The following is a 21,900-nucleotide window of genomic DNA, read 5'->3' on the forward strand; positions in this document are numbered from 1 at the left end:
ATTATTTTTTCCTTTTAATAATGAAAAATCATTTAGTCTAACCTGGTACAGAGCTTGACTCATACAAAGATACTAATTTAGGTAATGCTACTGTGTGTGTAGATACAGTAGATAGATAGATAGATGGATATATAGACATGCTGTAGATAGACACATAGATATACTGTAGATAATAATATAAATATATATAAATATAAATACGTGTCAACAAGTGGGTTGGTGGAGGGTTAGTGCCCCTCCCCGTAAAACAAATAACTCAAAGTCAAATGGCCACCCTTTATGGGATTATGGCATCTGGCAATAGTTAGTATAGTTAGTTTTATATATATATATATATATATATATATATATATTCATTCATTGCCAGACGCCATGTATCCCAAACGGGGTGACCAAGGGCTTAGAGTTAATTGTTTTACAGGGAGGGGCACTAATCCTCCACCACCCCACTTGACACGTAGGGAGAACGTTATGCCAACAGCATCTGGTGTTCCCAGGCGGTCACCCATCCAAGTACTAACCAGACCCAACGTTGCTTAACTTCGCTGATCGGACGGGAAGCGGTGTACTGAACGTGGCATGGCCGTTATATATATATATATATATATAATGAAGTCAAGCTGTAAATACCCTCTTGCAAGTGCCAGGCCTGTATGCAATGAAGACAGGTTGTACCTGTCTTCAAGTAAGTGTAAGATAATGCATTCGCAGTGAGAAAGACATGCAATTTGTGATAGATGCTGAAGTAATAAGTAATAAGAAACGTGTACTGAACATTGCTATACTTTCCCAGCATAAATACCTGAGTATACCTTACATAGAAAATGGCCTTCTCTCACATATATATGAGTGTGAGAGAGTGGCTATACCTGTACACGAGTATGCAGGACTTAATAACCCATTTCCAAGCCTCAGTGAGCATTTTAATGGCGAAATTCGTTGTTTCCGCATCAAAATCTATCATTTTAGTCAAAAAAAGAAAAAAAAGGGTCGAAAAGTGGCTAGCTTTTGGGTGACCCACCGAGCTAATAATAGCCGGCACACGGCGGGTTAAGAATTTGGTAATGAAAGATTAAATTTGATAATGAAAACTGAGGAGTTTGATAATGTAGCCAAGTTCCAATCTGGCAAACCTGATCGACACCCGTCCATGCGATGAAGTAATACTCATTCAGGTTGGTGAGCACATGACTACACTTGACAGGGGTAATAACAGGGGTCTTGGGTGGAGCCATGGTGGTGCTGCAGTATTCCATGAGGCCAAAAAGAAATGCAGAGAGATGAAGAGGCAACTGATCAGCAGGGCAAAGTGCAGGAGACAGGCAGTTCAGCCAGTCTTTGTAGCAGCATGCAGTTTGAGTTGTCAGAATGGTTGGGATAATCATGTCGAACAACAAAAAAGGGGTATAGATTTATGTCGAAGCAACAAGTTGTCGAATATGATCAGTTGAAAAACAAGGGTTTGGTGTAATCGTTATGGCAACCAAGGACTTGTTCCTAGCTCCTAACTAAAGCTCATCAAAGTTCATGCAGCCACATCATATTTGAGTTATGGGAATGACCCATTGTCAGAAAACTGGCAATAGGGGCAAGAATATGTAGCCAATGTTATTGGAATAATAGTACAATAATTTCTCAATTATTTGGAGTAATTCAGCAAAAAAAAAAAAAAAATAATGGATATTGCAACAATGCTGGATATTGCATTGGTACCCTCAATCAGCTATCCATTCAGCATTGAACCAGGTAATGTCACCACCCTAAGCTAACCATCTCAACCATTTATCCTAAAAACTTTCCTACAGTATTACCCACCAATAAACGATTATGATCAAGCGTAAAATACAATACAGTACTGATACAGCACATGTAATACATTAATACAGTACATATACGTAATAAATGCACAAGGCACAGATATGTCCTCATAATACAGCATCCAGTGGAGAGAATGAGAGTGCGATGGCTTGGTGCATCGGGTGGGCTGCCACTGCAATGCATTATGATGGGCTGGTGTGTACTGCTGTATTGTGGGGTCTGCCTGGACACCTATTGGGTCTTTCATCTGAGCCAGGTGATACACATTACCGCTGAAAAACGCACAGTACTGCCGCTTGCTTCCCGTTTGAGCTGGATACTGCCAAATTCACTGGCAATTGTTTTAACCCGTCACGTCCCGAGGCTTTCCGCACCTCCGACATCCCCCAGTCCCGAGGTATTTTCGAAATTTTTTTTTTTGGCTAAAACCTTCGCTTTTGGTGAGAAACATCGAAAATTCATAGAGAAATCGCTCACCTGAGGTTTAAAGTGCCCATTCCAGGTAGGAGTTCCTCCTTACCTGAGTGGGTTTTCTAACATGCTGGCACCAAAGAAAACGAGTTCTATGGGAGGGTAACTATTTTATCCACTCATAAACGGTACTTATTTATTTACTTGGTACGAATGTATATGTAGTATGACAGTATATTGGTTTTCAAGCAGTAATAAAGGCATTATAAGCATTGTTTCACTCACTAACTAATCACCATACCTGACCTATTTTTGCCACACTACCTGATCATTATTTCTGGCTGTTTCTTCTTCTAATGCTATGTAAACATTGTCCTCCACATTGTCATCGATTGGGGAATCACTCTGGCCCTGAATAACTTTACTAGCCAGGTCACTGGTAACAGGTCCTTTGCCAAGACAATGTCGTGAGGGGGGGAGGGGGGAGGTTATGCAGTGTAAGGCATTGTCCTTGCTTGGTATCTTGTACAGGAATAGAGGAAGGTGTCCCGTGTATACATACGAAAAATCACGTGCGAAAATTGAAAATTGTGCAAATTAGCGACCTTGCAATTGCACGACGTACTGGTACGTCGCCGGGACTGGCAAATGCAAATCGTGGTGACGTACCCATACGTCGTCGGGACGGGGCGGGTTAACAGAGCCTATTGGAGAGCAGCAGATATTACAATAGGCTGGATATTGTGATGATGGATAAGTGAGAGATTATAATAATAATAATAATAATAATAATAATGATAATAATAAAAATCATGCACATCATCTTCCTCACCCAAAGGTAGGGTGAGGCAAGGTCCAGAGAGCCAGAAAAACATTTGAGAGAATGAGGTACCGGTACTAACCAAATTTTGTCCAGCTGAATGAGTCACATTCCCATTCATTCAACATTCAAATCCCCCAAATCCTGAAATCAAGGAGCTAAAATGTTTACTGAGTAACTGATGATGATGAAGCAGTCTAAATGGCATCACACACTTCTACTCTAACCTTGCCTAAAATTTTCTCTACATCATTATTGTTGGGCTGTTACATGAGTAGCTCAACATTATGATACAAGTCATGAAGTGCTATGGATAGAATGCAGATTTGTAGTATCATCTTTGTCATTGAGTTAAATGAAATACTTGTATGCAGCAAAAGAACAAATTTAGGCTTACTTTTCAAACCAAGCAGCACCAAGGTTTTATCTAATAGTTATAAATTTCAAACCAGGCTGTCATACTGTTTTCTTGAACTTGGCCTAAAATGCCCTGTGTCTAGAAAGTGGCCTTGTAAGGAGAGCTCAACATTTGATTGATGCTATACTCCTTTAATTTCAACTTGGTCCAAAAGTGATAATGCCCCCTCTTGAAAACTGAGTTATAACAAATCGTTTTGTTTCGTTTTCGTTTCGCTTTTAAAGGCTCCAACATGCTTGCATGTGTCGGCCTTGGTCACCTAGTGGCGGCTCTCCATGCTGCACGATCCATTGCAGCCTCCCTGTTCAGTCCCTTAACCCTAAGGTCACACTTAATGACCTCGTCCCATGTCTTTCTCGGTCTACCCCTCATAACCCCACCCCCAATATTAACACTTCTCACCTTCCTCACCCAATTATCATCCCCCATCCTCTCCACATGTCCAAACCACCTCAATCTACCTCTCCTCATCACAACACCAATACACTCCAGTCCCATCCTACCTCTCAACTCTCCCATTGTAAACCCAGCCCCTCCAGGCCTTGGACGCAGGGACTCACTTCACATCCACCTAATCTATGTCATTTCTGTACGTCTGAGCCGGCGAATATCTTTCTCCCTCACTGCCCAGGTCTCACTGCCATACAGCATTACACTCCTAACACATGCTGCATACAAAGACCCCTTAGCACGTATGGAGAGCCCTCTCAATGTCACGAGAGGCAAGAGCTCCCTGAACTTCTTCCAACCACTTCTCACCCTAGCCACAGAGCTAGCTCCAGCCCCACCTCCAGCACACAACATGTCTCCCAAATAACAAAACTCTTCCACACACTCAAGAGATTCACCTGCAAGTTCAATCCTTTCACGTCTGACAATCTCCACCTGCTCACCCCAGCACGCCGTACACATAAAATCAGCATTATCTCGCAGTCTACCTCTGATACCACTACATCTCTTATGCACCCATTTATCACACACACCGCACAAGATGGAATTACTTCCCACGCCCTTGTGGCAAACTGCACATGGCCACTCTCCCTCGTCTTTGACAGTACCGCCACCAACCCTAGATATCATCACTTTTGTTTTATCTGCATTTACCCTTAAATCCTTTTGCCCCATGCCATCTCTCCACTTCCTAAACCTTTCCTCCGCCGCCCTTTCATTCTCTGCAATCAACACCAAATCATCAGCATACAACAACTCCCACGGGAGTCCGTTTCTAAAGTCACGTGAAAAGGCTTCAGGTACCATGATAAACAACATGGGACTCAAGACTGACCCCTGATGCACACCAACATTCACGGAAAACTCATCACTCAAATCTCCATTCACTCTCACCTGGGTGTGAGCACCCACATACATGGCCATAACCACCCTAACCAGCCACTCCTCCAAGCCAAGCTTTCTCATTGCCCACTTCACCACCTCTCTAGGGACTCTGTCAAAGGCCTTTTCCAAATCAACAAAAACAAAATAAAGATCCCTTCTCCTACCAATATATTTTTCCTGAAGCTGTCGAACAATGAATATGGCATCATTGGTCCCCCTACCTGGCATAAAGCCAAACTGCATCTCATCAATATTCACTCTTTCTCTAATCATACCTTCTAAAACTCTCTCCATTACCTTCATTATCTGATCTAAAAGCTTTATGCCTCTATAATTTCCTCTTTCCAGGGCATCACCCTTCCCTTTATACACATTTACAATTACACTCTTCAGCCAATCATCTGGGACAACACACTCATAAATAATCCTATTTATCAGGTCAGTGACTAAACTCACCCCTATATCGCCTGAGGCCTTCAACATTTCGGCAGTCAACCCAGACACACCTGCTGCTTTCCCCACCCTCATCCTGCCTATTGCCTCACTCACAGTAGCAGTATCAATCAAAGGCCAAGGGCCAGACACTGGATCTGCTGGCTCCAAACCTTCCCTGTCCCAGTCAAACTCCTCATTCAACAACTGGTTATAATGCTCTCTCCATGCATCTTTAATATCCTCACTGTTCACCACTACCCTTCCTTCATCATTCTTCACGCACTGCTCACCTATGATATCCCGATTATCCCCCTTCACCTGACCTGCCACCCTAAATAAATTTTTTCTTTCCCCATGATTTAGGTTATCAAGTAATTGTCTCTGTGACTCAGACTTTGCCCTGTATACCTCTCTTCTAGCTCTACGCTTGGCAGCCAGATATTCCTCTTTGCTACCACCCTTCTTCCATTCCTGGAAAAGCCTTCTTTTCTCCTTAATTGCAGCTTCTACACCCTCATCCCACCACCAAGTTACTTTATGTCTTGGTGGTCCTCTTGTCCAGCCACATGTTACATCAGTAACCCTCAAGAAATTGTTCTTGAGGGCTCTGTACTGTTCATTAACGCCTCTGTCTACAGCTCCCTGTTCAGCCACCACTCTCCTCAACTCGCTATAGAAGGCATCCCATACTACTTGGTTTTTCAGCTTCCATATTTTCCTCCTAGGTACATAAGTCCTCTTTTTCATCACTTGTTCTTTAAGCACCATATCACAAATCAATAGTTTGTGCTGCTGCACACACTCCTCACTTCCTATAACTTTAACATCCCTCACTAACCTCCTATCAGCCCTCCTAACCAGAAAATAATCTATCTGACTGCTATTTCCCCTAGACTCATACATAATTAACCTACTGTCTCTTTTCCTAAAATATGTGTTGCACACAATCATGTCCGTTGCCTCCCCAAACTCGAGTATCCTTTCCCCTTCTGCATTCCTTAGACCATACGGACATCCCCCATGCACTCCTTCATAACCTTGTGCTGCTTCACCTACATGACCATTTAAGTCCCCTCCCAAAATCACTATCTCATCATCCCGCATACCACCCACTACACGTATTAAATCATCCCAAAATCTATCTTTCTCTGATTCATCCAATCCTGCCTGTGGAGCATATGCCAATATAATCGCAGCTATCTTTCTTCCCCAAAAAATTTTCACTACCAATATCCTATCGCTTACTCTCAAAACATTCATAACATATTCCACCCATTTCTCCGCAACCATCACACCAACACCTCCATATCCGTCTGTCCGCCCCTGCCAAAACAACTTATAGCAACAGTCCTTCCCAACAATCTTTCTGGCTGATCCTCCCCTGTACCGGACTTCCTGCAAACACGCCACATCCACCCACCTCCTACTGAAAGCCTCAACGACTTCCCCTGCTCTTCCCCTCAAACTTCCCACATTCCTATTAAAATAGGATGCTATGCTCTTCTTTTTTGTTTAAGTTTTGTCCCAGCATCTTAAATTCTGAATTTTAACAAAAATGAACACTAGAATATGATGCATATTATGAAGTGCTGTGGAAAGGATAACTAGCTGTAGCATTGTTTTCTGTCACTGAACCATATATGAAATGGGCTACATAAGACAATCTAGGTCAAGTTAAGGTATAAGGTCGTAGTAGTAGTAGTGGTAGTTGGTTACTTGCTGTATATTTCTCCTGTATGTATGTATTCTAAATTTAAATAATTTGTACAATGTTTCTCCAATCATTGCGGTGGTGTTCCAATGGTGGCCCTGGGTTCGTGTGGCTGTGAATGAAAGATTAAGATAATCTGGCTCAAAAGAGAGGACAGCCTGATGGTGTGGTTCAAGAGGAGCAATAAGAGACTTCAGAGAACTCAAGTAGCAGAGGCCTCGACTGCTTGGAAGAGAGTGGAGGAAGTCTTTTCAGAAATGTAATACTGTGGTGCATTTATATGTAACTAATAACTTCCCTAAGCATTATCAGCACTCTTAAGGTACCTACGGATTTAGTGAGTTTTGGTGCTTGTTGCCCCAACAGTCAAAACTTATTATTTTAGTTCTGGGAGTGGTTCAGTTCCATCAGGTGAAAACAAACAAGCTTCTTCTGCATTTGCATTGGCTTCGGACAGAATGGTTGAAGTTTATATCACGATAGCAAGATAAACCTAAATGTGTTAAGAAAAATGCCTTTTGTTACTGGAAGTTTGGTAATGTGATAAAACTGCATTTCTGCTTTTGCTTTAACTTAGCCCAAAGCTGTATGTGTTTAGCTGTGGCAGTAGAATAAATTTAGTGATGCGAGACTAGTCACCAAGAAGTGCTTTGGAAAGGATGATGAGCCATTGCTGACATTTTTCTTTTTACTGAATGAAGTGATGTAAACTTCCAAAGATAAGTCTTGGCCAATTTAAGGTGAAAGAACTATACTTGTGTATAGAGAAAGATCTCATTTACCTACTCCTGCCTTTTTGTTCATGTAAAGGAATTCTTTAGTGATTCTCATGCAATACACACCGAGATGATCGAGGGAAAACAAAAAAAAGGTAAAATTATATACATTTATTTACATTTATAAATAAACACCAACAGTTCAATAGAAACAATATTAAATAATTCCCAGGTCCCTGCCCATGCTTAAAGGAACGCAAGATAAACCTCGTTAATACATCCCGGGAGATTTAGACAGAGTCCTCCACTGGAAACTAAACAAATAACACCAGACATGGGATCAAATAAAAGTTGTGGCCATGCATACACCAGATATATCCTCCGTTGTGGAAGGGGTGCCAAACAAAAGACACGGCCTCAGTAGGGGAACTTGGCGGCAAGTTTAGTGCCTGGACACAAAGTATAGAGCCACATCTCTGGGAACTTAGATGACCAGGGAATCTCTTCTCCTAATCTGAATGGATTCCTCTCCGGCCCGGCCCTCGGCAGGAGGAGGATCCTCAACCAAAAAAAAAACAGTGTAAACAACAGAAATCATGTACATTTAAATATTTAAACAAAACAAAATATACATATATACACCATATATAAAAAATATATAATTAAAGTACTAGTCGTACCAGCCAAATTATTAAAAGTATAATAAAGTATCCATTTACCTTGTTGCCTGGTGCTTGAAAGTAGAGTGAAGAGAATGCCTTACCTACCCTCTTATATAGGGGCAGAATGAGGCCTCAATACCCCAAACAACACAGCAATGAGACTTCCAAAAATTTTACGAAGAGTTTGAACTTGATCTCAGTAACTTCAAATGAAGCTTTGGACAAATGAAGCATGAAAAGTGAGTAACAACTTTTTTTTAACATATGCACACATACATTTATATCTACATTTATATATAAATATACACATACAATAAGTACATACAAAATAAAATCCGAATGAGAAAATTAACACACAGTCTAGCCCTTACATGGCTCCCCTCCTAAAGTATCTATCCCGAAGGGTAGATACCTTTACAAAAACTCAGAATTAACTTTGTACAAGTACACCTGACGATTACAGGAATAATTATAACAAAACCCAGATTAGATTAAGAATCTACACCGATTTTGATTACGTTCTGACCTAGGAAATGGTGAGCCTCCTAAAATGTACGGATGCCTGGGGTAATCAGTGCCAGAGACAAGGCCAAAACTTACAAAATCGAACACATGAAAAATAAGGGAACATTATGAAGCCCAAAGTTAAAGAACACTGTCTTTCGAAAACCCTCTTGTAGCTTACCACAGGACCAGTTTAGCCATCTACTCTGCTTAGGAAGTCTGCACCAATGTTATCTTGTCCCGCAATATGGACTAGTCTAAATTTATAAGGTTGTAAACTTAGTGCCCACCGCTGTAGTCTGCTGTTATTGCCTTTAAATTTTCTTAGGTAAATCAAGGGCTTATGATCCACTTCTAGGATGAATTCTGTTCCCTGGAGGTAATAGGTGAATCTTTTTACTCCAAATATAATCCCCAAACATTCTCTCTCAATGGTAGAGTATTTGCGTTCTCTATCAGAAAGCTTCCTACTGGCATAGGCAACGGGGAATGGCATGTTGTCTACATATTGGAGCAGAATTGCACCCAGTCCATAATTGGATGAGTCAGTTCTCAGGACAAATGGTGCAGAGAGATCGGGAAGTTTAAGAACAGGACCTTTTCCTAAACCCAACTTAAGTTTCTCAAAACATTCAGTTGCTTCATGACTCCATTCTAATGGCTCTTTTACCCCCTTTTTCAACATATCTGACAATGGGGAAGTTAGGGAGGAAGCATGATCTATGAAACTCCTGTAGAACGATATCATACCTAGGAACGACCTTAGGGTTTTCTTAGTCATGGGAGGAGAAACATTTAGCATGGTCTGAACTTTGTCATCAATAGGTTTTAGGGTCTTTCCATCTATCACAAAACCTAAATACTCGATGGACTGGAACCCAAATCTACACTTTGTAGGTTTTACAGTTAAACCATGCTCACGGAGACGTTCTAGAACAGCCCGTATAGCTGTAATATGATCTTCCCACGAGTTAGCATAAATAAGTACAGTAATCCCTCTAATATCCGGACGCCCAATAACCGAACATCCCCACTAACCGAACCTTATCGTCCTGGGATCAAACATTCCCAAAATGGTCCGAAAATCCAAAAAAATTGGAAAAAAAATCGATTTTTTGCCGTCCGTAATTTGAACTTGCCGCGCGCGCCGCGTGAGAGCATTGTTTTGGTTCATCATTCCTCCGACGTCCGATAGAGCGCCGCTGCATCCTCCCCACTTCCCGCCTGTCTCTCACCGCGACAAGACCTACGCTCTTCGTCATGGCTGCCCACGTGCTCGCTTTTGTGGTGGTGCCGTACTTGCTGCAAGGCCTCCTGCTGCTCTCTGCCCTACTCTTAGTGTGTGTGATGATGGCCCCGCCTCCTGAGAAAAGGAAGAGAGTGGTGTTGACTCTGGAGAAGAAACGGGAGATATTGGAGAAGGTTGATGCGGGTTGGTCTTCCTCTCGCATTCTCCGCGAGTTCAACCTGGCCCGGTCGACTTTGTTTGATATCAAGCGTTCCCGAGACAAGCTCATGCAGTACACGGCTGACTTCTCGTCGAGAAGCAAACGCAATGTGGAGAGGAAGGTTATGTTTACTCCCAAGTATGCAGAGATCGACCGCTCCACGTTGATTTGGTATCGACAGCAACGTGCAGCTGGTGTGATGGTACGTGGAACGGAGCTGAAGGCTGCTGCTGAGAAGTTTGCAAGGCTTCACGACGCCCTAGACTTCAAGGCATCCGAGGGTTGGCTCTTCGCGTTCAAGTTGCGACATGGCCTTACTAACCGTAAAGCACATGGCGAAGCATTGGACGCTAACGAGGATGGAGTGGACGAGTTTCGGCACAAGGTGAAAGGCTTGATCGACAGGGAGGGCCTCACTCTCGGTCAAGTCTATAACGCTGACGAAACTGGCCTATTCTATCGCTCGGTGCCAACGAACACTCTCGCCGATGAGACGGAGAAGCGTGTACCTGGCCGCAAGCTTTCTAAGGAACGGATATCTGCTTTGTGTTGTGCCAATGCTAACGGCATGCACCGGCTTAAGCCCGTTATTGTTGGCCGTGCAAAGCAGCCTCGGTGCCTTCGTGGGGTGATGGATGTCCTTCCTGTCGTATGGTACCATTCTTTGAAAGCATGGTTCACAGCTGTGATTTTCAAAGACTGGTTTCACCATCACTTCGTCAAGGAGGTCATACATTACCAGACGAAGACACTGGGAATTCCTCGCGACCAGGTAAAGGCTCTCCTTCTCCTCGACAATGCACCTGCCCACCCGTGCGACAAGGACTTGGTTGCTGAGAATGGCCGTATTAGGTGCATGTTTCTGCCACCTAATACGACTGCTCTCATTCAACCAATGGACCAAGGAGTGATCGTGGCAACAAAGCGCCTGTACCGTCGGAAGTTCCTGGACGAGGTGATGGTGGTTCTCGAGGACGAGGACGAGCGCAGGGAAGGACGTGACACTCGAGGCAAGCGGACTTTGGAAAACCTTCGCCGCTACAACATCAAGTCTGCGCTGTACAACTGGGCTAGTGCATGGAAGGAAGTCCCTGTGAAAACTCTTGAAAATGGTTGGTCTCGTCTGCTTCTCGGAACAGATGTGGAGTACGATTTCCTAGGGTTTGACGTGGATGACTTCCATGCACGGCTACGTACGCACGGCGACGATGTTGATGTGGACGATGTTCGTGAGTGGTTGGACGACGACGAGGGCGATCCTGGGTATCAGACGTTGTCTGATATCGAGATCGCGTCTTCGGTTGCTGGTGTCAGTCCCGAACTTGAAGATTCCGACGACGAAGGTGATGATGATGCAGACTCCGCCCAGCAGGACACTACTCCAGCCATCCCCAAGCTGAGCGCACTCCGGGAACATCTAGAGTTCGTCCTAGACTACCTGGAACACCCGGACTGCGACAGGGAGATGGGGCCCTTGGGACTCGTGGAGGAAGTGCGTGCTTTCCGGCAGCGCATCATCAATCGCCAGAATCGTCGGTCCTTGCGTCAGTCAACGATTGACAGTTTTTTCAGGCCCGTGACCCCCGCTGTGCCAAGCCCTGGTTCCACTCCGTTGCCTCCCCAAGACAGGCCCTCATGCTCCGAGCCACAGCCCAGCACATCAGCTACAGTGGAGTCACCGCTCGACGTGAGTTTGCAGCTGTCTTCAGAGTCTTCTGTAGTCGGTACGCCATCACCACTACCCACCGATGCACCCCTTGGACGCCTGCCAGTGATACTCTCGGGCTCTGACAGTGAATAAACAGCAAGAACTTCTCCACTAGACCACACGGGAATTTTGAGTGTTGTGCAGTGAAAAAAACGGTGTGTTGTGTTAAGGTTTTCAAGTTGGGAGAAAAGACTAAGTAGAAAAGAAATTTAACGTAACTAACCTTCTTTGTTTTGGCTTTGGAAACTTAAAAAACTTGGGAAAAGTTAATGTGCAACACTTAAATTTAATGGAACATTATTTGGACTAAAGTGAACACTGTGAAAAGAACGGACTTCTGTGTGTTAGTGACTAAGTTCAGTGCAAGACTTCAGGAAGAGTGTAGTGCAAGTGCTTCAGGAAATCGTTCTTACTGTCAGAGTCCGAGAGGAGGCGGTTATTCATCGAGGTGGCCAGGGACTTGCTGTAAGTAGCCAAAATGTTTCATGTTGTACTATTTTCCATACTATATTTACCAGAATGTTTCATATTGTATTTTTTCCCATACTATACTTACCAGAAAGTGTCATACTGTACTTCTTTCCATACTAAACTTACCTCATGCATGTGCAGTAGGAATGTGTTTTTCAGAGTTCGGTTAGGTTCGGTTAGGTTAGGTTCGGTTAGAGTCCATAAGTACCAGAATGTTTATTAATGTATGAACATACTTCTAAACCCACATTTTATGTGTCTATTGCATTTATTTCAGTCATTTATGTGCCTTATTGGTGTGATTTGGGTGTTAAATACGTGCTATGCATGTCCGGAGGGAGTTGTATAGGTGTTTCTCTGTGTTAGGGTCCGTAAGTACAAGTCCATAAGCTGGGGCCCAATATCCGGACAAAACCAATATCCGAACCTACCGATGGCTCTATTGATCCGGATATTGGAGTGATTACTGTACATTATCAAAATAAAAGGAGACATTATCTAGCCCTGCTAACACTATGCGCATTAGTCTGATGTAGGTGGCACAAGCTGTAACTAGACCGAATGGTAGTCGACAGAACTCCATTAAACCTTTATGTGTAGGAAAAGCTGTTAGAGGTTTAGCTCTTTCTGTAAGAGGGACTTGATAATATGCTTTGGTGAGATCCAGTTCAGTAAAATATTTTGCCCCAGTAAATTTATGCAAATCATGCTCTAAATTACACATTGGTTCTGCATGGAACTCAGTCACAGAATTGAGAACCCTGTAGTCAATGGCCATCCTATAGCTACTATCAGGTTTTCTAATCATAACCACGGGTGATGAATGAGGTGACTGCGAAGGTCTGATAATTCCTTGCTTAAGTAGATTTTCCACTTCCTTTTTAAAATGTGGTTGAAGGTGTACTGGAAGTGGATATAACTTTGGTTTTAGTCTCTCGGTAGTACATAGGGAGATATCATGACATATGGTATTAGTACACCCTGGGAGTTCTGAAAACACATCTCTAAATTCCTCAGTGACATTCCTAACATCCTCTTTCTGTTCATGTGTTAATTCATTGCATATATCCAACTCTTTATTTTCTGTGGGCGAGCAAAGATCTTGAGAATAGTAAACTTCTAATTCAGTGTTAGTGTCATCTTCTCCCTCCACACACATTTGAGCAACCAAAGGCTGATCGTTAAAAGTCAACCGTGTCAGCTCGTCCAGAACATTAGCCATGGATACCTGGGCTCTACGAAAATACTGCTTTAACAGGTTAGCATGGTACAGTTTGAGTTTACCATTTTCATTTATCAAATAGTTAACTTTATTCCTACACTCTACAACTTTATAAGGTCCTTTCCATGCCAGAAGTAATTTTCTGTTGTCATCTGGGAGCAAGACAAGAACTTCATCTCCGGGCTTAAATTTCCTTTCCTGAGCCTTCACATCAAAATAAGCCTTAAACTTTTGAGAACTGACAGCAGCATTGTGAGCCGCAATCTTAGCACAGTCTTCTAATTTGTCTTTTAACTCAAGTATATATTGATAAAGTGGCCTATCATCGTTCTTCACAGTTTTGTCTTCCCATAAGTCCCTTAACACTGACAAGGGTCCTCTAACCTGCCTTCCATAAAGCAACTCAAAGGCGGAAAATCCTGTGCGATCGCTTGGTATTTCTCTCATGGCAAAGAGTAAGGGAACTAAATACCTGTGCCAATCTTTTGGTCTATCTTCACACACTTTTCTAAGGGAAGCTTCTAAAGTCGAGTGAAACCTCTCTATCCTACCATTTCCACTAGGGTGATAGGGAGTGGTAAACAGGGGTTTGACGCCTAACAGCCTATGCAATTCTTTCATTAGCTCTGATTTGAATTGTGCCCCATTATCTGAGAGTATTTCCTTAGGAATTCCTACCCTGGAAAAGATAGTTATCAGAGCTTCGGCTACAGCTGTGGAAGAAATGTCTTTAAGGGGCATGGCTTCTGGGAATCCAGTTGCAAAGTCAATTAGGGTAAGTATGAACTGATGCCCTTCCGAAGATGGAGGATTTAAGGGGCCTACCAAATCTATTGCTACCCTAGAAAAAGGTTCAGTCATAATGGGCATTTGTTTGAGTGGTACTGGTTTCACACGTCCCTTAGGGGCCATGCGTTGGCACTTATCACACGATCGACAATAGTCTCTGACATCAGATGCGAGACGTGGCCAGTGAAACTGCTCTTTAACTCTGGCTTCAGTTTTCCTGTGAGAGAAATGACCTGCTAAGAGACCCTCATGGGCTGCAGACAAGACGAATTTCCTACACTCTAGAGGAACAACTAGAGTAAGCTTTCCTGTCATACCAGATTTCTTTGATTTTACACACTTACGGTATAACAGGCCGTCAATGTCATCATACTTAAATATACTCCCATCCTTTGTCTCATCCTTTTCACCTGACAGGCACTTCTTCCTGACCGTCTCTAAGCTAGAGCACTTCTGTTGTAATTCTGAAAACTGCTCAGGGGTGACATTCAAGGGCTCTATAGAAGGTACTACAAGAGGATGGAGTTTCTTGTTCCTTGTGGATCTGGTCTGAACTGCTTGTATCATCTCTCTTTTATTGCCAGAATGCATGGGAGAACAAGACTGTCTGTTTGGTAAAGGCTTAGAGGAGTCACTCGAACTTTGCGCCTCAGTATGTTTGATAGGATAAGGTGGCATATCTGTAGGCAGGGGAAGGCTAGTTGAACCCTCGAGTGAACTATTAAAATCAGGATTACGGGCTCCAAGAACGTTCCCTATCATGACACTACAAAACTTAATGGGAGCCCTGATTACATCTGCCCAACCTTCATAGTAAGGGCAACAAAGGAAACACCTAACTTGAGGGAAGCTATTAACCCTACCTAGGTAATCCGCAATTTCCACCTCCTTACAGCCTGTCACATGAACATCAGGAAGAGCTTCTTCAGACACTATAATACAGGTATACCCTGTGTCTCTAAGTATGGTAGATACCCAAGCTCCATTGACAGTACCTGAAGCCATGTGTTTGTAAATATTGTTATTTCCAAGGCAAAATCCTATTTGTTGGGTGCTAGAGGAAATATTACTTTTAAACCTTAAAGGATTCTTTGGGCAGATAGGGCGAATATGGCCTCTGTCACCACAACCATGGCAGGTCACATTACTATAGTCAGGTTTCCCTCTTCGATTTTGTGGAGGTTTACTCGCTCCGGAATTTTGTGGAGAACTTTCACTGGGCTTAGGTTGGTTGTTCTGCTTCCTCGGTTTAAATACAGTCGAGGAGGTCTTAGGAAATGCACGGTGAGCAGATGACTAACTGTCTGCTAATTTAACAGCTTTGTCTAAATCCTTGACATCATTTTCCTTCAAGTAAGTCCGCAACTGTGGTGATACTGAGGATATAAGCTGGTCTAAAATGATAAAGGACTTTAAACATTTGAACTCCTTCTTTACATCACAGGCTTCTACCCATTGATCAAATAAACGTCCCAGCTTGATAGCAAAAAGATCATAAGTTTCACCCTCCTTAATTCGAGCCGATCTAAACTCATGTCTATAAGCATCTACAGTCTTATGGAAGCCCTTTAATAAAGCCTTCTTTAGTAATTCATAGTTACTGGTAATCTCATCAGATAGAGATGTATAAATGTCAACACATTTTCCACTAAGAACACTACCTAACCTAACAGCATAAGTATCTTCAGGGATGTTAAGCAATTTGGCAATCCTCTCGAATCTAACCAAATATGATCCGATATCTTCACCTTCACGATATATAGGCAAGGTAGGCTTAGTGGCATAGTCGGGGTGTTCGATGGGCTTACTAGAATTCGCTTTTAATTTAGCTAGCTCTAACTCATGTTCTCGTTCTCTGGCCCTTTCTTCTACCTCTAATTTCCTTCGCTCCAGTTCTCTTTCAGCTTCTCTTTCTTTTGCTTGTCTTTCTCTGTCTTTCGCTTCATGTTCTCTAGCCTTGTCTCCTTCTTCTGCTTCAAATTTTTGTCGTTCGAATTCCCTTTCCCTGGCTCTTTCTTCTCTAGCTTGATTTTGGGCATTAATAACATATTTGGGTATGTCTTCTCCGGCGAGACCCAACGTTACAGCCTGTTGTTTTAAGAATTCCACTGAAGTATCCATATTAGCGTTTTAATGACTCTACAAAAACTGTTAAACCCAGCTCAACGAAAGGTTGTCTTTGCTAGACACCTCTTACCAACAGTTCAAGCCGGGGGTTTGTCACTTCCGGGCCCCAAGGACAGTGACAGGCCTGATCTGTTTACCAGACCCTCATAATCTTTCAGTAAATGTATATTTAAATTTTTGATTTCTTCGACCTCAAGATGTGAAAAGCACAAGAATCCTACTCACTGCGCCAGTTTTGTAAAGGAATTCTTTAGTGATTCTCATGCAATACACACCGAGATGATGGAGGGAAAACAAAAAAAAGGTAAAATTATATACATTTATTTACATTTATAAATAAACACCAACAGTTCAATAGAAACAATATTAAATAATTCCCAGGTCCCTGCCCATGCTTAAAGGAACGCAAGATAAACCTCGTTAATACATCCCGGGAGATTTAGACAGAGTCCTCCACTGGAAACTAAACAAATAACACCAGACATGGGATCAAATAAAAGTTGTGGCCGTGCATACACCAGATATATCCTCCGTTGTGGAAGGGGTGCCAAACAAAAGACACGGCCTCAGTAGGGGAACTTGGCGGCAAGTTTAGTGCCTGGACACAAAGTATAGAGCCACATCTCTGGGAACTTAGATGACCAGGGAATCTCTTCTCCTAATCTGAATGGATTCCTCTCCGGCCCGGCCCTCGGCAGGAGGAGGATCCTCAACCAAAAAAAAAACAGTGTAAACAACAGAAATCATGTACATTTAAATATTTAAACAAAACAAAATATACATATATACACCATATATAAAAAATATATAATTAAAGTACTAGTCGTACCAGCCAAATTATTAAAAGTATAATAAAGTATCCATTTACCTTGTTGCCTGGTGCTTGAAAGTAGAGTGAAGAGAATGCCTTACCTTCCCTCTTATATAGGGGCAGAATGAGGCCTCAATACCCCAAACAACACAGCAATGAGACTTCCAAAAATTTTACAAAGAGTTTGAACTTGATCTCAGTAACTTCAAATGAAGCTTTGGACAAATGAAGCATGAAAAGTGAGTAACAACTTTTTTTAACATATGCACACATACATTTATATCTATATTTATATATAAATATACACATACAATAAGTACATACAAAATAAAATCCGAATGATAAAATTAACATACAGTCTAGCCCTTACAGTTCACAGTCCAAGTAGTTCAGTGAATTTGTTTGTCCCCAGGCATATCTGAACATGAATATGGTAGACTGCAGGCTGAATTTGACCTTCTCATGTAATCTGCCAGTATCCTTTAGGATGATAGGGAGGTAGACATCACTTTCCAATGCCTGAAAGGTTGGTTGATAAACTTGTAACCAAGGAGACTCCTGTAGTCCACCATTATCCTTTGGAAAGATAGGGAGGGAATTAAGGGGTGTTTTGTTTAGTAAGATTGTGAAATGAGGGACTTGTAACTCTCTTCTTTTGTTGATCAAAAATCTAAGCTTTACATCAAACTGTATCCACATAAACACTGGTGACTCCACCCTTTGCCTTTCCATTTACTTTTTGCAGAGTCCATCTCAGCAGTTACTTCAAGAGACACATCATGAGCATATGGCACCCCTAATATCTGACTTGGCTTATGTCTCTGAGTAAAAATCATCTTGTTTTTAACCCTTTAACTGCGGGGCGTCACTTGCGTGACGCTCGGGAGCAAGGGATCATACCGCGGGGTGTCACTTTTATGATTCTGTGTTATTTTGAATTCGCTTGGGCTTTCAAGTGGTGGCTTGTATCATCTATCAGCACTACCAGTGTCCAGCTATACTCAGTTCTGCTGTCATCTGTACTCCCATCCACTGTTGACAGTTTAGCCATTCTTCCCCTGTCCTTGACTCCCCTCCTTACCTTCCCTCCATTACGCTCTCCTGCCTGCCCAGCTGCGCTGCACTACGCAAATCCTGGACGAATTTTTCCACTCATTTTATCTGTTGAAATGTGCCCTATGGCCTATTCTTATACAAAATAATATATAAATGACAGAGGAAAAGTAATTGATACTGCCATACATCTGGAATGGGCTAATTATCACCTGGCAACACCCCACGTGCACTCGTTCGCTAATTTTCGCTGTTTATTTCCCCTTGAAATATGCCGTATGACCTATTCTCGTAATAAAAATATATATAAGAAAGGATGAGAGAAGCCTAAGTGATATTTACATTCACCTGGAACTAACTAATTTATCATGTAATGTCTATATTTCCTGTCAATCATTTCATAGCATATAAATTAGCAGCTGTCACCACGCTGACTTTATCAACCCTTCCTTGCCCATAATACGCCACATCATTCAGTTTACTGTCGTCTTTCAGGGTGAAACCAAGTCGGATTCGCGCCTGTCCAATTCCACCGCTCTTAGCCTCCTGCAAGGGGTCCTGTGACCTCTACCCCAATTAAACCTCATGTGGGAAGGGGTAAAGGGTTAAGTGACTGCTGTGGAATGTGAACTGGCTAATTTATCAGTGATAATGATGGAAAGTGACTACGATCTTTCTGGTGACACTAAAACAGTGCAAGTGGAAATGTAAATACAGTAATGTGTAAATAGCAAGTGAAAGCAATGAATGTAAGTATAATTGAACAGTGGAGTATAGTTTTATAAATTACTGCAAGTGACAGTGCATAACATAGTGTAAATAAAATAGAAATGTAAATAATGTAAATAAAATAATGTAAATAGAAATGTAAACAAATAAATAAGAATACGAGTATAAATACATGGAGTATTGAAAGTGAAAGAGAATGCTTCGCTCTAGCGTGTATAAATACTTGGAGTAATGAAAGTGAAAGTGAAAGCTTCGCTCTCTACGCTAGTTTACTGAACGAGAAAGTGAATGCCTGGAGTGAAAATAAACTACTAGTACTGAAAGAAACTTATGGATAATTATTGTGTATATAAATAAATGTAATAAAGTAATAGGAATATAAAGTGTGAGTGTGTTTATAAATAATAAATGACAGCTTCGCCTCAGAATACCATTGGGGAACGAGTGCAGGTGGAAAGCTTGTATGCGCTCGTAATTTACATTGCTTTCACAGTATTTTTTTTTTTTTTTGACTATGGATTCCAAACTACTTGAAATTCATAGAACAGTGTTTGTAATTACTGTATATTATCAGGCAGTGGTAACCATATTACGGGGTATCAGGAAGTGTAAAGTGGAGACTTAGTTACCCGACTCCAGAAGTCTCTACAAGTCCTACGGTAGTCGACGAAAGCTCAACAAATATCCCAGGAGAAAGCTGAAGGTTTGTGCCATATGCTTATGTAATTATAATATTCTAGGACTAATAACTGATTTTTGGCAAACATTTTTAAAAAGTCAGTCGGAGCATGATTATCCCTGCGGGATGCGCACGGCACACTTCTGACATCCCCCTGGTTAAGGGGTTAATGCATATTAAACTCAGTCCTTATATCTTTTGACATGCCAAAATCTTCCACATGAGTATCCTTTAATTTTTAACAATATCTAAGTTAATTCTTATCATCTTTGAACATGCAAGTGGTTTAATTCTCATGGTATTTGTTTTGCAAAGATCATATTGACTTCTAGTAAGATCTGCATCAAAGAGGTTAGGTGTGTTAAGCCAGTTCCATGACTGCTTTACCCCAGCACAGTTGTTGAGTTATACAGGGGTTTTATTTGCTTGTGGGTTGAGTACAGCTGTCAGATCTTATCAACAGGGTGGAGTCAAGGACTTTTTGTCTCATCAGATTTCCTCTTGCCGACTTCCTTCAACCTGTCTCTTCGCTGCACTGTGGTATTGTTATATATTTTCTGTTTCTATTTCAGTTGTCTCTGCTCCTCAGAACTCTGCTTGCATCCCTCCACCACTATGATGAATGCATAGCACCTTTGTGGCAGGAAACTCATCCCCTTTCTCTCCAACTCTAATGCAAGAATTAAGTTTTACTCCTAGGCCTTCATGTATGCAACTGGTCATCTCTGGAACTGTGTTCCTCTGTATTTCCTACTGCATATGACCTCCAGTCTTTTAAATGCAGTGTATCCAGGCATCTCGAAATGGACAAATATTGAATTTAGGTCTCAGTTATTTTATATTTTTATTTTGGAAAACAATCATGTGGGCTTCTAGCCTTTAGTTCCTACTTCCTTATATAAGAAAAAGTAATCCTTTCCAATGCCTGCCTGTAAATCCAAAATTAGCTGTGACTCTGTGTGTAGAGAAAACATCAAGTGCAGTACAGGAGCCCAGTTTATTCAACGTTTTACCAAAGCTGGCATCTTCAGGAAAAACACACAAGATATAGTCAGTGCCAAAAATAGGCCATACAGTAAGGTGACAACGACAAATGGTGACAAGAACAACAACAAATGAGAAACAGCCAAACAGTCAGCCTGGTTTTCCGGTAGTCAGCAGGTATGATATAGGTTTGGCTTGTGTAAAGAACTCCTTATTTTGATAAATAGTTTCATAGACAAATAGATGAGCTGATGCATAACATCTCTTAAAAATACCATTAACGTGGTTCAAAACTCGCATCATTCCACCTGCATTCTGTGACCGGTGTCTAATTGGTGCTTTACCATGACATTATTATTTATTGGTGCTCTGTCTGTTATTTCTCATGGCAGGTTTGGCAAAACATTGAATAAACTAGGCCCTTGTGCTGCACTTGGTGTTTCCAGTGCCTATAAAGTTTTTCATTGCTAGTGCACAGTGATATGACTAGTAATCACGGAGATTAATTGCCACCCCATGAAAAAGCCCTCTCCAGTGCTAATAATTTCTCATTGCTGTGCCACATTGATATGACTAATAACCAAGGAGATTCATGAAGGCAACCCCCTCCAGTGCCTCTAGCTGCTTTACTATAGTACGTTGATATGATTTGTAAGCAAGGAGACTCATGAAGGCAACCCTCTTCACTGCCTATAGCTTCATTGCTGTAGCATATTAATATAGCTAGTAACCAAGGGGGGTTGTGAAGGCAACCCTCTCCAGTGTCTATAAAGATTAATTTCTACAGCATGCTTTCAAACTTGTCAGAGCCATATTCCCTTTTGTCTTGGTTGGTGGCAGTGTGTAGTCAGAGTGGAGGGTTGATATAACAAGTAACCAAGAAGAGTCATTCTTTATAAGCAAGGCCCATCTAACACAGCATTTTTTCCAGTTCTGTCAGGTGAAAGGTCTGTACTTCTAAACCTAAATAAGCATGGTAAAAATTTTGAATTTAAATTGTGTGGAAGGTGTAGGCCTACTTGTAAATATTTTAGGCCATACCTGTGACT

General features: G+C 41.9%; 1 non-coding gene across 1 annotated transcript; it reads right to left on the reverse strand.

The window, feature by feature from the left end:
- Nucleotides 1-472: 472 nt before the first annotated feature.
- Nucleotides 473-591, reverse strand: LOC145409459 (5S ribosomal RNA). Its single transcript, XR_013899113.1, has one exon. It is a non-coding gene; the product is annotated as a 5S ribosomal RNA (ribosomal RNA).
- Between the last annotated feature and the right edge of the window lie 21,309 nt (nt 592-21,900).

This window comes from Coenobita brevimanus, chromosome 80 (assembly GCF_032717465.1).
Source record: "Coenobita brevimanus isolate Jiangsu-jjx chromosome 80, ASM3271746v2, whole genome shotgun sequence".
Lineage (NCBI taxonomy): Eukaryota > Metazoa > Arthropoda > Malacostraca > Decapoda > Coenobitidae > Coenobita > Coenobita brevimanus.